Here is a 16678-nt window from a genome sequence, read left to right on the forward strand (position 1 = left end):
TACAACCAGTGCCTCCTTCATGTGTTGTGGGAAATGTCACAACTTCAACAGCTAAATGTCGACACTAACTCGGGTCAGCAACCTTTACTATCAAAACAGACATTTTAGGCAACAACAAAAAAAAAGAGAATAAAACATTTGAGCATTGTGATGAAGGTAACACAGTTTATAGTCTAAGTATATAGTATATAAGTCTAATGCAGTGAAGTGCAAATGTACTACGGAGTATTAGGGCCACATTGAGGGAAAAAAACATCTGAGATTTGAACAACAAGAAAAAAGTAAAGAAAAAAAAAAGAAAAAAAGTCGTAATATTACGAGAATAAAGTCATAATATTACGAGAAAAAAGTCATAAGTTTGCGAGAAAAAAAGTTGTGATATTACGAGAATGAAGTCGTAACTCAAGAAAAAAAGTCTTAATATTACGAGAATAAAGTCGTAACTTTACGAGGAAAAAGTCGTAATATGAGAATAAAGTCATAAATTTACGAGAAAAAAGACGTATTATTACGAGAATAAGACATAACTTTACGAGCAAAAAAGAAAATAACACGTAAAAATTACTATTTTATAATATCATTACTTTATTCTCATAATATTATGACTTTATTCTCGAAATCTCAGATTTATATTGATTTTCCTCAATGTGGCCCTAATTTCTGGGTTTTAGGACTCATTCCTGCAGCACTCTGTTATTTCTGTCACTTTTAAATCAAACAGCATGAATTTCTTTGAGGAGAATCTGTCCAAAAGCATGTGCCATTATCCCTTTTTGTACGATTCATTGTGTCCAGCCCATCTCTAGGACTTTAATTGTGAATATTTAGAGAAATTATAAACACTTTAACCTTAAGATGTTGTTGGCTAACATATCGGACAACATAGTTTGTTTCAAGCATACCCCGGCCTTTAATCTCCGCAGCTGCTTTTCAAGTTGTACGTTTTACAAGCAGCACTTGAAGGCAGCATTTCTCTCTCTGAGCCAGCCTGTGGTCTTTGCCATAGCCAGCCTAGGCCAGGCGGGAAAGCATTTTGAGCAAGTGGTGCCGGACACACATGCTCTCCCACTTCCTTTTTCCCCTCATTTTCCACAAGAGAAGTAGGAGTAGTGTTTGGTTGAATCACAATGCTCCCTTTCAGAGTGAGTGACTCGTAGGAATTTGTTAGGGAAAGGAAGACGCTGAAACGTGGCTCGGGTGGATCGGCTTTCCTTTAAGAAGGCTGCTGGCTTTGTGACAATTTAGGCCTATCGAAGAAAGACAGGCGGAGCAGAAAAACAGCTTCTCACAATCCAGAATGACAAGTTGTCGTTGCATTCTTATGATGACTAATTAAAAGACATTATCACGTCCTACAGCAGCAGCTCTTTCCACTTGGGCCTCTTCAGAGTGACCGAGGTCACGTCTTTCACACATGGGTGCTGTCTGGTCTGTCTGTCCAGTGACACAGAGCAGGTCCCGGTCCAGGAGCAGACACTCCGGTATTTCCCACATGTGTGTCCCAGCTGATTAGCACCCGTCAGCATGCCTGTGACCGGTTCCTCCTTATCTCTGAGCTCACTGTTAAAAAAATAACCGTCAGCTTGAGATTCAGCGGCAGCAAAACTGTACACTGCTTCAACCTTTGGGGCAATCCTAGTCAGGAAGGAGATGTTTCCTATAGAGGTGGGAATACCAATGTATCATGATTTCTTTTAACGATTTTTTAGATCGATTTTTTAATGCCAGTATCGATATATTTGCTTCATTTGAGTCTATGCAGAGGTGGAAGGAAGTTATCGCTTTTATTGTTGTAGTCTGAGTAACGTGACATCACATCTGTTCCGTATCTGTCAACCAAAACAAACTGCAGCAAGTCGAATTGAAACGTGGTAAACACTACACATACAGTAAAGTATAGAAACACTTTGGGTTTCACACATTGCAGGAAAAGTAGAGCTAGACATCACGACTAAAGCTGTATGCTAACTCTGTCATGGACAGGAAACATTATCGTATTACGGTAACGTGCGGTCAAACCAGCCGTCACTCTCATCTCCGTGGTCAAATTGGTTGACGCTACAACTGTAGAGCACCCATATACTGACATTTATGTTAAATACAATCAAACGGCCTCTATGGAGCTGACCATGGATGTATAAAGAGAACGGAGCTGACGGGAGAGCTAGAGACGGACTTGGCAAAGTTAGCAGAAGTATAGACATGTGTACGTCTGGTTTTCAAAATAAGCTGTTAACAAAAGGAACTGTATATACAAAATAAATATATGGAAATAAGATTCATTGGATTATATTCACCAGAAGTATAAAACATTACATGTCCCTTATAAATTAGAAAGAAAATACCACTAATTTGTGAGGGAAATGTCTTTATTCTTTGATTTTTGGATTGCTGGAAAAAAATTAATGAATCATTTCTGACAATGACTGATATATTTGACTCCAGGACATCTCTGACTACATACATGCTGAAAATCAAACCTTTTAATGCATTAATTTAGATATTTTCCAAAGTACAAGTCCCTAGAAGTGTATGTTTCAACTTTTCCCCATTGTCTTGTGTTAAGAAGGTTAAGAAAAATAAATAATATAAATCGTAATATCGAATCGCAATACTTAAAAATCATCAATACATATTGAATCGGCACCCAAGTATCGTGATAGTATTGAATCAAGAGATAGGTGTTTTGTCCCAGTCCTAGTTTCCAGTTGGCGCAGAGTCTTCCTGCCGCAGCGCTCTCGGTGTGTGTTTCACAGAGGACATGAGTTCATTACCGTTCACCTCCAGTTGTTTGCTGTGGTTGCAGGTTTGTTGCCAGTTCAGCTGCGGCGCACAATCAGACTCAAACCTGCTGAGAGGAGAGGAGGAGGTCAAATGCACCACAGAGCGAGACAGACAGAGACAAACAGGAGGTAGGAGATTGGAAGTGAAAGGACAATGTTCTCTGAAATCCTCGGCTCACTGAACACACGCGATAAAGACGAAAGGAAGGGTATATTATTCCCACTATCTGTAATATAAAACATTTATGTGAGGAGGAAAAGGAGAATGTACAATCAGCAAACCTTCTCTTGAAAAATAAAGTTTAATTTCAATCAAGGTTGGGGATATAGGGAGCAAAAATGAATGACAGGTGAGGGAACAGATGCCCCTGACAGGCTTGTACTCTGAGGCAGTGTGACTTCTGAGTAGCGTGGGTAATCCCGGTGAGGCTGAAGTGGACGTATCCAGGCCACTACTTTTACTTTTAACTGGTTTCTGATCTGGTGTTTGGTTCAGACCCTCACTGTTTCTCCAGCGCAGATCAAGCATCCAGCCCCTCGGGGCAAAGACAGGAATAGACGGAGAGAGAGAAGGGGAAAGTGGTCCTAAGGGATTAAAAGCATGTTAGTACTTTGCTTTTGTAGACTTACAATGAGGCAAACAAGGGTGGAAGAAGTGGCAAATCCTGATCTTTTCTTTATGAAAAAGTGTTCTTGGATTTTACCCAATTTTACTCATGAAGATCAGCTACTAAAGTCTGAGAAAACAATCCTGATGATGCCATCGGTGTATTTCAATTCATCTTGAATTGACTTTGCATTTCTAGTAGAAAGCTTGCATTAAGAACTGGTGGTGTGCAGCCTGAATGTTGTGGGCATTTACAAGGCAGGGAGAGTCTAACCAAAGATGCTATTAAGATGCATAATGGGATTTTATAGGATTTAAAGTTGTTGGAGCTTGACCTATACTAGGGACTAACACTGATGTCACACCAGGCAGCGGCGAAGTGCGGCTCGCTGCAATAATTACATTTTCTTTGTCCAGGAGGCGTATAGCCTACATCAGACCGTCACATACGGGTACTTTGTAAAAAGGCAATGCCACGCCCCCTTTTAGGGGAAAGCAAACCAAAGACCCCATAGACTTCAATGCAATTTGACGTTTGTTTGGATTCTAATTTTGACAAATTTGTATGCATTCATCTTTTGTTATAGAAACGATTATTTTATACACATGTCTAATAATTATTTGCGACCTTGCCTGAACCTGAGCATTCACGATACCTTAGTAAATTAAGGTTGATCACCGTCATGTCCCTTCAGTCTTCCCTCGTCCAACACAGTGGCCGGATATTGCTTATCCAGACTTCTATACATATTTGATTGAATCCCGTTAGGCTAAGTGTTGTCTGTAAATAACCAGCCTGTTAATAGCCAACTGTTTGATCTATAGGCTGACATTTAGTTGGAGACGACAGTCTGATGCTGCTATAATGTTAATGTATGAGTGTGTTACTGCAGCAGCCTCACACTCAAGCTAATGTTTGCTAGCCATGCTAGTCACTGTCACCAGCATCATTTAGCCATTTAGCACACTGACTGTGAATATTCACGCATCGTATGTGACTCAAATTTGAATGTGAAAGCCTCGGTTAACCCGCTACACAACAGCTTTTCATCATTTTCTCTCCTGTGACAGCGAGTTTCTTTCCTCCAAAAGGTAAGCGCAGCCTTGGAGATGACGTGATGCTGGTCTGGTCTATAACTTGGAGCCATAAAGCCCCTCTATTATATCTTTGTTAGGACAAGGCAGGGGAGCACACCGGAGATCAGCGTTTTTGGATTTATTGTTGGTGCAACCAGCTACACAGCAGCTCTTCGGCATAGCGTTATTACCATTACCGGTTTGTTTAAAGTAGAAGTTTAGAGACAAGTTTCAACTTCTTCTGTTTACTCTGATACCATCTACTGAGGATTGTTTCCCCCAAAAGGGGGCGTGGTCATGCGAGCCTACTCTGGATGACGTATTGCCGGTCTGATGTATACGAGAAAAAGGTTTCCAAACGAGCTGCCATGTTGGTTCCGGTTTGAGAGCTGGGAACAGTAACCTACGAGGGAAAGCGTTCGTCCAATCAGGTGCCTAGTGGTAGCCCATCAAGCGTCCAATGCTTGGAAGCGAGGCGATCCCACTCATTCAAAAACGCCCATATGGACACGTACCATGAGCCCTTGCAGTGTTAATGCTCGACCCTTTGGCTTATGAATCCCAGCTGCACACCTGCTCTAAACACCACTCACGCCAACACACTTTATATAAGCCTTGCACCCCAAGGCCAAACAGGTGCCAAAGCTGCCTTTAACCCCAGACAGTGACAATCAGTTCTTTCCTTTTTCCTTCCTGTTCATCCCAACCCCCTCCCATAACACACAAACTCACACATTCATGCTCTACAGATGCAAAGCAGGCATAATCCACACGCACGTGACATGTTTTCTCTGAAGGAGCCCACAGAACGGCCAGCCTGAGCCCAGCCCAACACCACAGCGGGCTGCTCCTTTCAGCCAGCGGGCACCAGATGATTTAGGGCCGATTGAGGGGTTCTGAGGCCTCTATTTAACGTGGACAAGCACATCATTTAAAAGACCTCAGACAGCTGTGGTATTTTCAGAAAATGTAAGGAACACAGTGTTTGTAAGGACGACACGTGATCTGCTGGGTGAGCAGCATGTGCGTGTCTCTGAGTAAGAGAGAGAGAAAAAAGAGCCTGAATTAATTATTGAAACGTTCCCATAGCACACGCTCCTGAGTGGCGATTATTTTAGAAACAGTAGCCTATGTTTAGCTCTGCTAGGAGGAGACAGGGTAAGATTAAACAGTCTCGGCGGATGATAAGCTATACGTTGTGTGTTCAGAAATTTTAATAGACAGCAGATACTCTATCTTTATGGATAAGACTGAGAGGACAACAGGGACAGTTTATCTGCCCTCTTCCTCCGGGCCTCAAAAGGATGCCGTCCTCTTGTTGAGCCACGATACAAACAAGTTAATAGACACATAATATACTATATAATCAGTGTAAGACACACAACTATGAAAATAAACTTGTATTTCTCTCAAAATGTAATGATTAATCAAATGTAAACCAGCCATCCTGCCCACTGCTGATCACTTGTTCTGCACCTAATAAGCTTGTCTGGTTGTAAACAAAGTGCTTTTGATTAGGAGGAAGCCACATTTAAGCCAAATTTCAAATATGTTATGTTGCTAAAAACAATACAAATCAGGCACATATTGACAAAATTAGTAGCATTAGGAAAAAGGGTGCTGATAAGTTTATTGAAATGGTTATGAAAACATGCACTTTAAGTTTAGCCGAAACTAATATGAAGCTTTAGTAGTCCGAGGTAAATGGGTATTAAAGGGATAGTTTGGGTGTTTTGAAGTGGGGTTGTATGAGGTACTTATCCATAGTAGGTGTATTACTTAAAGTAGATGACGGTCGGCACGCCCCCAGTTTGGAGAAACAGACAGGAGTACCGACACTGGAGCAAAGAAATGTACTGCTGTGGACGGGGACAAAACGTATTTTAGTCACCTAAAAGATTTAAGTAGAAGTGTGAACACACTCAAGATGCATTGAGGACGCATTGAGATCGGACCTTTCAGATTGGAGGTAGTCTGGGATACATATGACCACATTCTTTTAGCGGTGTGTACGCGAATGCGTCCTGGGCCACATTAAGGACCGCTTACTCATCTGATGTCCAGCTGGGATCTGCGGGATCACCGCGCCCCTCAGGTGAATAAACAGGCAGACACGGGCGCTTGTCACCATGGAAACGGCCTCTGTGCTCTGTATTTTATTAAAATATATCTTGTTTATAGGCTACATATCTACAGACTATCAGACTAGGCATGCGAAGTGTATTATTATCATACTGTCGGAGATGTGTCAGTGTTTTTGTTCCGCTGCTTTGTGCGGAGCTGACACCCGCCCGCCCTTATTTGCATATGGAGCGGGGAAGTAAGATCGGATCACAAGTGACCACTGAAGACACATATGGAGACACATTCTAATGTCAGGTGTGAACAGACGTACTTAAAGCTGTCCACTTGTGATCCGATCACTGAGGACACATGTTAATAGCAGGTCTGAACAGGGCCTTTGTAACGCACTGTGTAGCCCAGTGAGTCAAACTATGACGCTCTACTACGGTCGCAGTAAACACATGGTTAACGTTGTGAATTCAAACAAACACACTTGCTTAGGATTTAGGCAACAAAACCTCTTTGTTAGGTTTAGGAAAAAACATCATGCTTTGGCTAAAAATGACTGGGTTTGTAAAGCGAAAGTGAAACTTAATGTTGTGAACACAAAGACAAACACGTTGTTGGTTTCACACGGGACACAAACAGCAGTCTCCTGAATGAAAGCCCTGTTAGATGGCTCCGTCCATCCACAATATGTGTTTTTATTTTGCTCTTTAAACTACGTCACAACACTCCCCGACCACTTTCTCTGAGCGTTTAGTATTGACGTAGATGGGTTTTCATGGTAGTTACTTGAAAGCCCAGACTCAAAAGGGTGCCTTGTGCGTCCGCATCAAACGCTGTCATGCTGTCATGCCGTCATGCATGACACGCATTGGTATTTGACGCCCTGGGAATGAGAACGGACTGGCCCATTTTACCAGTTTATGGTGGGCCAAAACTTCTCAGAATAATTTGAATAAAATGTCCATGGTTGCCTTGCAGCCGCACCAGTTGGAGACTATTCATTATGAACATTTTGAATTGATTTACCCTGATATTCATCAGCTGTCTGACTAAATGGGTGCTCCTGTTTGTAAAAGTCCGCCCTCAGGTCTACATACTCACTTGGACTTTTAATCCGTCCCTGGGGAGGCTTTTTCCAGACAAAACATTACCAACCATCTGTTTGTGGCTCCGTTATAGTATTTCTAAGTGCAGATGGGAGAGTGCTCCTGTGTTTTCACAGTAAATTTTGAAGTTTTTGACTCCCACTTGGACTGAGAGGGGTTTAGATTCCACTGAATGCCATTTTTAGCGATGTGGGTGTATTGTTTTCCTTGGCAGACGTCTTCACTGGTCACTGCTGGTCGAGATCCCACTATACATGAACTCTTTCACCGCTCCCTTGTCTAATTTAAAAGCCTATTTTTAGCCTATTCAATAAATCTGTCATTTTAATTTTCTGCTCTGTGTTTGTTTACAACGGGAAGAGATGGGTTTTTTAGGGCACATGTGCTGTGCTGTGCTGTGGCGCTGAGGCGTGTTGAGGGAGGGCGTGGTGGTAGCAGCAGCTGGCAGAAGTTTTTGGAGGTTTTGATGTCTCTATCTACATGCCGTCTTCTGATCCTCCCTCTCTCAGAGCTCCCTATCGTTTCCTAGGGAATCTCTCAAGTAACGCACATGGGAGTTAGACTTTAAACACAGACAACCTGCGTGTCTTCATGAGTTTTTAATTAAAATATTATTAGGAGGATAATTAACACATCAAATACATACTTGAAGGTGATTTGAAGGTGACTGAACCACTATTATTAAGCTATTTAAACCTAAGATACTCGTACATTTAATTTTCTACATCTCTGCCCTTTGTGTAATCCCACTAAAGACCCTGAATGTCTGACTAATCAAGGCTTTTCTTGTGCGGCAGCATGTTGTTGAAGGGAAACTGATTATCGATCAATACGTCCTGAAGACTCCATCTTACTCAGCGGCTGTATCAGTGGTGAATGTGCTGCGTGAGCTTCACTCATCAAGCATCAATCAGCAGTACTGACAGCTGGTCAGCTGTATCAGTCGTGCCGTTTGGATGAATAAAGTGAGAGAGTTTGATATAAACATTACAGGAATAGTTTGACATTTTGGGAAAAACACTTCAAGGAGCAGTGTGTAGGATTTAGTGACATCTAGTGGTGTGGTTGCAGGATGCAACCAATTTAAACTTCTCCCGTGTGCCAAGTGTGTAGGAGAACTACGGTGGCCGACAAAAACGCGAATGGCCCTCTCTAAAGCCAGTTGTTTTAAGAGTAGCGTAAGTCATTTGGAGAATAGCACAGCCAGTGCGTAGAGTGTGTGTGTGTACGAAGGAAGTGAGTGATGAAGCAAGAGAGAGAGAGAGCGGCGGCGAATGTGTCTGTGCGAAAAAGTGAGCTAGCGGAGCAGAAGTTAGTTTAGCTCCGTGAAGAGGACCTGCTCCGTATGTAGATATAAACGGCTCATTTGAAGGTAACGAAAACACAACGATTCTTATATTCAGGTGATTATACACCAAAGAAAACATACTTATTAATATGATATGCCATTTCTGCCAATAGATCCCCTTAAATGCTACACACTGTTCCTTAAACTGCTTGCTTGCAGAAAGTTAGATGAGAAGATACCACTCTGGTATCATTGTTTTGAAGCGTTTAGTTTCAATTTAGCAAAAAAAAAGAAGAAGAACAAAGGCAGCAACTCCTACAAAATAATTGTTTTGGCACCAACTTCGAACATATTCTGGTAGTTTTAAAGAATAACATTATGATTCTTTGTTATGATAACAATTTGGGGATAATGTTGTTTTCCAACATTCAATGTTATAAATCAAAAGTATTTAAAATTATTCTGGAAATCCCCGAGAGCAAATGCCTACTCTTTCACATGTACCCAAACTGACAGTTGCTCCCTTGCTAAGTCTGTCCATAAACAATATCACTCACTGTGTCCAAGTCTTGCCTGCTTGTCTCTCTCTCTCTCTCTCTCTCTCTCTCTCTCTCTCAATTTTCATAATAAAAAATTCAGCACTGGAAACTTTTTCTTTACCTCAGCATTAAACAAATCCTGTTTCTTCCACACACGTTTCCTTCCATGTAGCTGCCCTATGCAGTAAAACTAACTGGTCACATTCAGTACATAAAAGTTTTGTTCCAGTAAAGAAAGGTGCTGAGTTGAGCTCTTAATTAGACCCTCTGAACATGGGTGGTGTCGCAATGGAAAACAAAACACACTCCGCCAGATCCCGTCCTGTTTTAGGTGCTTGTAGGGGCCTTTAAGAACAGACACACCTTGATTTTTACCTCCCGCTATTCTCTGCAGGATTAAAAAGGTTGGAAACATCTCTCTCTCTCTCTCTCTCCCTATTGGCATCATAGTGTGGAGCATGAAAGGTACACCAAGCACACCATGCGAAACAAGGTACACCTCTGTTTCACATCAATCGTACTACATATGATAATGACCTCTGGGCCATCATGGGGTCCACTGTATAAAAGCTTGTGTGTAGAAATATGTAATATTTAACAACCTGACAGTAAAAAGAAAGATGTATCTTGCTGTTACAGAGTTGCTCTTAGACTTTTATTGAGCTGACACTCGATTTGACTGTTATCAGGCCATTAAATTAGCGTTATCAGTCGCTATAAGCACCATAAATGTGGGTCATTAGGAGCCTACTACGTTGTAAAAATGAAACGAAACTTAAAAGCAACACGTTCTATGTGTTCCTCCTCAGTGGATTTCAGACTCTTTCCCTACAGTCTCACATTGGATACGGAGTGTTAATGGAACTTATTCCTTTAGAAGCTATAAGCTTCTGGCTCAAGGGCAAACCTTTTAAGTTTTTTTCACATCTGGGACCCCTTTCTGGTCTATATTGGAGATAACGGGGCCCAGGCCCTTAGGAGTGGTCTCTACGGACCAGTATGGACTGAGATCTCGAGGTATATTTCCATGTAGGTCTTAGTGTTTAAGATGCCATTATCCCATCATTATGCCTGATTACCTTTGTCATATATATGTTTTTACAGACTTTGTTTCAACTATGTTTCAAAAGTGAAAGCAAAACCTTTTGTGAACACAAACACAGCTACATGTTGGTTTAACACAGGATGCTAACCCCGGTCTCCTTGTTGAAAACCCTCAGTGTTTTGTGACCTATCCATCACCCCCGACCTCCACGTGTCCTTCACGCTCTCTATACTACAGCGCCTGACTTCCTTTTCTGCTACTGTCATAATTACTACGGTCACTAGAGGTTGCTGTCTTGTTCTTTTATACCTTCTTTCGGTGATCTACCATGTGAATAGATGATAAAACCTAATATTGGGTGTAGTAGGCCCTATTGACCCACATACAGTATATGGTGCTTATATTGACCAATAACACCTATTTAATGGCCTGATAACAGTCTAATCAGCTGGACTAACCATAAATGTAATTTAGCAAAAACATTAGTACTAATTAGATACCAATAATCTACTTATTTTACTTCTTATCTATACACGTCCATCCATCATTGTTCAAACTGACATGACAACTAGAATTGAAAACAAGAAGTGTGTTCTCAGTTAATCCAATATAACTGCCTGAAGGTGTGTCACATTATAGGCTCTAATCAAGTACGGAGAGATCAGGTTTCCATCCAAAGCAGGAGCCTAACAAGATGAGATATCTAATTAGCACTCCTGAAAGGAAATCAGCAGCTTTTCGTGTTTGGTTGGCAGCACTCACACTCACACAAGGTTTTAAAAAAAACAAAACAGTGATACATCACTTGAGAGCCCTATTTAGTCTCTCTGTTTAGTCTTTGACTTTAATGCTATATACCTGGCTTTTCCTGTATGTCAGATGAATACAATAAAGCGTTAAATGTATGAGTTATTTCAACGATAAAACATTTTTCAATTGAGATATTGTAGCATCTAGTTGCATCTTGAAATATTAGTTCTATAAAGTAGCATCATTCAGTGATCTAACAGGTTGTGTTTAACTAGATGTATAAATGTGTATGTGCAAATGAGATATACAAGATCTGCATCACAAGTTGCTGAATCTCTGTTCTTCAGACGTCTTGACATCAGCTGGTGCAGCTTCGGTGGTCTCTACCAATAAAATGTCAAACATTCCTGCTGGAAAGAAATTCAAGACATGACTTTCTGATGCCATTTGTCATTCCAGTGATTCCTTCTTCATCTCTGAGTGTTGTGCGGGTTTCCCCCCCACATGGCACAGTCCTCCTCGCACCAACTGCCAGTGCCTCTCCTCTCTCTCTCTCTCTGAAGATGGAGACACATTTGGCGGTTCACCAGCTGTTTCTCAAAAAAATGTGTTGCTCCCGTCTGGCGGCTCCTCGGCATTTTGGCATATGATCCTGTGGTGGTGGAGGGTGGACACTTGGCGGCGGGATTCCCTTGCAAGGTGGGGCCAAGGCGAAGGCGAGGGAAAGGGCGTCTTTTCGGGTGCCACATATTCAACTGTCTGCATCCACATCTGACACATTCATTTCTTCTCAGTGTGATAGTTATTCCGCTTCCATTCTGTGAAGGTCACAGTATCAATAACCCACAAATGCAATATGGTTAATCCCTTTGGATTAAGGCCAAGGTTTCTTGTGTGAGGCCTTCGAAGTGTTTCCAGCCAAGTCGTATCTGCAATAACAGACGACAGACTGAGAGATGACCTCCAAAAGCAACACACACACTGCAAACCAGCTTTCTTTCTATCACTCTGGCAGAGACATAATAATGAGGACATGATGACGGAGTTTGATTTATTCTATCCTTGAGGTCTACAGTCAACATTTGTGTGTGCCGGCCCTGATGCGACTCACTGGCATTGTCCCAGAATCCATGACAACTCACTGAAGTGTCATTTGCTCTGTTGTAGGGATGGATTTACCCCCTCCCTTCACATCACTGCTTTGTTAGAGGGCAACTCAGGACAACAGAAAAGGCTGTGTGAGTGATGCCCCCTGCTGTTGGGATGAGGTAAGTGCAACTTTTGTTTTTCCCAGTTAGGCATCTTTGCTTAGAAATGTTGATGTTTTCCTACTGGTCTTGGACCTTAAATGTATGTTTTACATGAACTACAGATCATAGATAACACTGTATCCAACTATGCATGGCCTTAAAGCAGCTGCCCCTTTGTCTCAACTGCCCTACTTTGTCAAAAGCAAGACAATAGCTCCCCCTGTAGTCTGATATTGATAAATGCGAGCTGTAAGATTCCAGATTTTGTTCAGTTTACTGATATTTTTAGCTGTGAAATCTGTCTGACAGATCCCCTGGAGCAGAGATTCCCAATTAAAAGAGTCGCGTCAAAGCTTTCAGAGCAGTGAAAACACAGCTAGTCACTATAATGAAGTCTGCAACAGAGACCTGTCACGTTAAAGACTTGTATAGAACCAAGACAGACAATCAAAGATTAGACTTGTGTGACTTGATAGACTTCATCTTTTTTTTCCCCCCACTTTATTAGTTTTCACATACAAACAAACATTTTGTGTACAACCGTACAGCAAAACTTTTTTCATCTTTTTTTGCTAAGGAAACAAACGGACAAAAAAAATAATCCCCATATCAAAATAATAATAGTAATAATAATAATAATACAAAATACAAATGTAAAAACAGACATAAAAAACCCCAATAGACAAGGTGTATGTTTGTATGTGTATGTGGAGTTTTAGAGTAAACAAATTCTGTAGCAAATTATTGAAACAAACCATACTACAATCTCACAGCTGCTCAAGCAGATATGGTAAATGGACTTGCACTTATATAAGGCTTTTCTAGTCTTCCGACAACTCAAAGCACTTTACACTACATGTCAGCATTCACCCATTCAAACACACATTCATACACTGATGGCGGAGCCACCATGCAGTGAGCCAACTTTGCCCATCAGAGCCCAACTTCTGCAAATTTGCCCACTGTGGGACGAATAAAGGAATATCTTATATCTTATCTTAATCTAAATACTCATTCACACACCGATGGCTATGCTTTCGGGAGCAATTTGGGGTTAAGTGTCTTGCTCAAGGACACATCGACATGTGACCGAACCACCAACCTTCCGATTGGTGGACGACCCGCTCTACCCTCTGAGCCACAAGCCGCCCCACGTAATGAAAGGTTGCCATACGCTGCTAAAATTATCCTTAGGTCCTCGTGGAGCAAATCTTATCTTTTCATAGACTTCACCTTTTACGAGTGTTTTCTTTTAAACTGCAATGTGGCGGTGGTGCCTCTGCAGTTGGAGGTGCAGATGAGCAGTCTTGTGTATAGATTCAGCTTGAATTGCTGTTACTGTTACTGAGAGCATGAGTAATGTTGATTTCACAGTCACTATACCTTCTACCTACAGCATGAGTCAGAGCTCGTCAAACAAAGACTGTGATGTGTCTAGACAGATAACTGTCACTAGTCACTGACAGTGACTCTGTAAGGGAACAGTGTCACGGGTATTGTTTAGGGCTGTTGTGGTGAAGTAATTTCCTCTGCGGTGATAATGACCGACTCAACAGCGCGGTATTATTGCAACATTTTTTTTTGCTAATTAGTTTATTTATCCTGTATAAATAAGGTTAGTTGATAGGCTATTATTGGGTATATTATTGCTTTATAAATGACAAAGATGAGAATTTTAAAACTATTTAAATACTTGTTTATTGTTCAAGGCAGAGCAAAGAGGACAATGAAGCGCAGTGTTTTTTTTCAGATTTGGTTGTTTCTGGTTGCTATGATACAGAATATCAAAATGTCTGCACAAGGTAGAGATCTTGCTCTGGATGAAGGGAAGGCTGAAGCACGTATAGGGAGAGAGGACGGACCTGATGGTTTATGTGTATTCATTTCTACTCCATTGTTGTTGTTGTTGTTGTCCAGCGCTTGTAGTTTTACCCAAAGTTGAACATTTTTCAACTCTTGGCGACCAGAAAAAGAACACCAAACAGAGCAGAATAGACACTCAGCACCTCATCACGCTGCTAGCATTTGTAGGAAAGTGTAAAAATGCGGCAAAGAATTCAAAAAAAGAAAAAAAAGTGACGGTTTCTTGCAAACCCCTGCGGTTGGCTTGTCAATATCGCGGTATTGCAATATTGCGGTTATTGCGACAGCCCTATATTGTCCCTTCATAAAAATGATTGAGCAACCCTACTGGTTTTTCCACTGTTAATGCAGAAAATACACCTATGTATAGTTAGGTGCAGAGAGGAGAGAGCACTCTAACAATAGTCCCTTTACTGCGGTACCTCCCATAGTGTCTCTGGATCCAAGCACAACCCCCAGTGAGAGAACAAACGAAGAAGCACAATCAAAGATATGGAGCGGTTTCTACCAGGAAACAGGCCTAATTGATTTCCTCTGTGTCTTTGTCTCTCCTGTACATGTATCTGCAACAGAAAGAGAAAGTAGGAAAGAAAGAAAGAAAGAAAGAGAGGCCATCCGAGGTCATCCTCTGGGACTGCAACCAAACCGAGAGGAGTTTCTGCAGACGCTCTGCTGTGTCTCGATCCAATCCATCTCCACAGACTCGAGATTCATCGGGGAGAACACCTGCACCGCTCTGCAACACATACTGCTCTGCCTGCACGCTCGCACGCCTGTCTTCATGACTGCAGCAACATCTGGCAGAGGAGCAAGTGGATTGAAAAAGAACATCTGCACAAGCAGCAAGCAGCCAAGTAAACAAACACTCCTAATGAACACAGTTCCCAAACACAAGGCTACATTGTTGACCACCTATTTTCTTTTCATTAAGACCATATTAAGTGTTGGCACTGCTTTCTTCCCAAACATCACAACAACAGCAGAAGACAGCTCACTTGTGTCAGTCGCTGTATGATGTATAACACACAAACACACACACTGTGCAGGGAGATGCTGTGATATACTGCAATACTTTTTTATTGCTCCAAAGGAAAGTCAATTAGCAAGGTAAGCATATGAAATAAAGTGCAATACGGGGAGCAATGTTCTAAACAGCATGCATTAATATTCAGGCAGATAATGGATGTGTGTTTTATGCAGAAATGCACCATAGAAGCAAGCAGCATACTGTAAGCTGGGCAATAAATATATATAATATGCAAAAATACCCATTGGGTAATAATGCTTTTTCATTTCTTTAACACAACATAGTTAGTTTTGTTCCCACTTTGCACATCGGCGTTGAAAAACATCCTCAAATTCACTATATTTCCTCTCCTTCTTCTTCATAGAAGAGCCCCGAGACACAATGCAGGATCCCTCCTATGCAGCACAGTTCCAACATTGAGACTGCACACTTGAGCAGGAGTGCATACTGTAAGTACACGCGATTGGCTCACGGCGGTCATGTGACTGCGGACTGTAGTCCCCTGTGTTAGGAAACAGTAATTGAGGCCTCCATATGGTATAGATCAGATGTAGCCTTCACCACAGCATTCCTCCAGCACACAGGCTCCACGCTTGTATCCACAATGAAAACGGAGCTAATCAAACAACTATCTCCACAAGATTATACTATATATATTCTCTCTCTTGTGTCTCACTGTATCTCACTGCTAAACACTCTGTTTTACTGAAAACAAAAGCTGTACTCTTGTGGGGTTTTTTTTAGAAGCAAATATTTGTTTTTGATTCTGATAAACTGCAATATAATCTTATGATATCCAAGGAGAATATCAGTGTGTTGTGGTGGGTGTAAACAGGAAAACAAACAGTCTTCGCAGTACAAAACATACAATTTTTTTCTACGGCAGATTATGCCAAACTACAAAATCCTGCCTACTTTCTATTTGCCCACATGCATGCACGTACATACATTTAACTAAGTAGGTGGTTGTATTCAGTTTCATAGTCCCACACTTCCCTGTGATGCTGCCAAAATCCTGTGTATCCCATAATATCACATCATCAGTCACTGTGCTGCCCTCGTTGCACACTGAGTACATAATGTTGTGCAACTATTCGCTTTACAGTTATAAAATATGAGCTAAAATATATGTGAATATGAGCTATAGAACACTGTTTTAATGTATAAATCTGCATTGTAGTATGCAAAAATAATTTCCCAGCTTGATTCAGTATACCACACCATTGCATGTCAACAAAAGTAAATGATTAGACAGGAAAATGCACAAAAT

At 41.4% G+C, this 16678-nt stretch overlaps 1 protein-coding gene and 2 long non-coding RNA genes across 3 annotated transcripts in view; 2 read left to right on the top strand and 1 right to left on the bottom strand.

The window, feature by feature from the left end:
- The window catches only part of LOC119504088, a 46369-nt gene extending 30984 nt beyond the window's left edge, over window positions 1–15385 (top strand). Inside the window, exons 3-4 of the long non-coding RNA XR_005210511.1 lie at window positions 12436–12536; window positions 14954–15385. This is a non-coding gene — a long non-coding RNA (uncharacterized LOC119504088). The remainder of the gene's footprint in view (window positions 1–12435; window positions 12537–14953) is intronic.
- LOC119504087 lies at window positions 6771–15419 on the bottom strand. Its single transcript, XR_005210509.1, has 3 exons — window positions 15407–15419; window positions 8785–8794; window positions 6771–6926 (listed from the first exon to the last, which is right to left on the bottom strand). It is a non-coding gene; the product is annotated as an uncharacterized LOC119504087 (long non-coding RNA).
- mta1 (metastasis associated 1) overlaps window positions 15407–16678 on the top strand; it is a 62451-nt gene continuing 61179 nt past the window's right edge. The window contains exon 1 of the mRNA XM_037796124.1: window positions 15407–15420. The gene's annotated coding sequence lies outside the window, so the exon portion shown is untranslated. The remainder of the gene's footprint in view (window positions 15421–16678) is intronic.

Source organism: Sebastes umbrosus, chromosome 16, assembly GCF_015220745.1.
Source record: "Sebastes umbrosus isolate fSebUmb1 chromosome 16, fSebUmb1.pri, whole genome shotgun sequence".
Lineage (NCBI taxonomy): Eukaryota > Metazoa > Chordata > Actinopteri > Perciformes > Sebastidae > Sebastes > Sebastes umbrosus.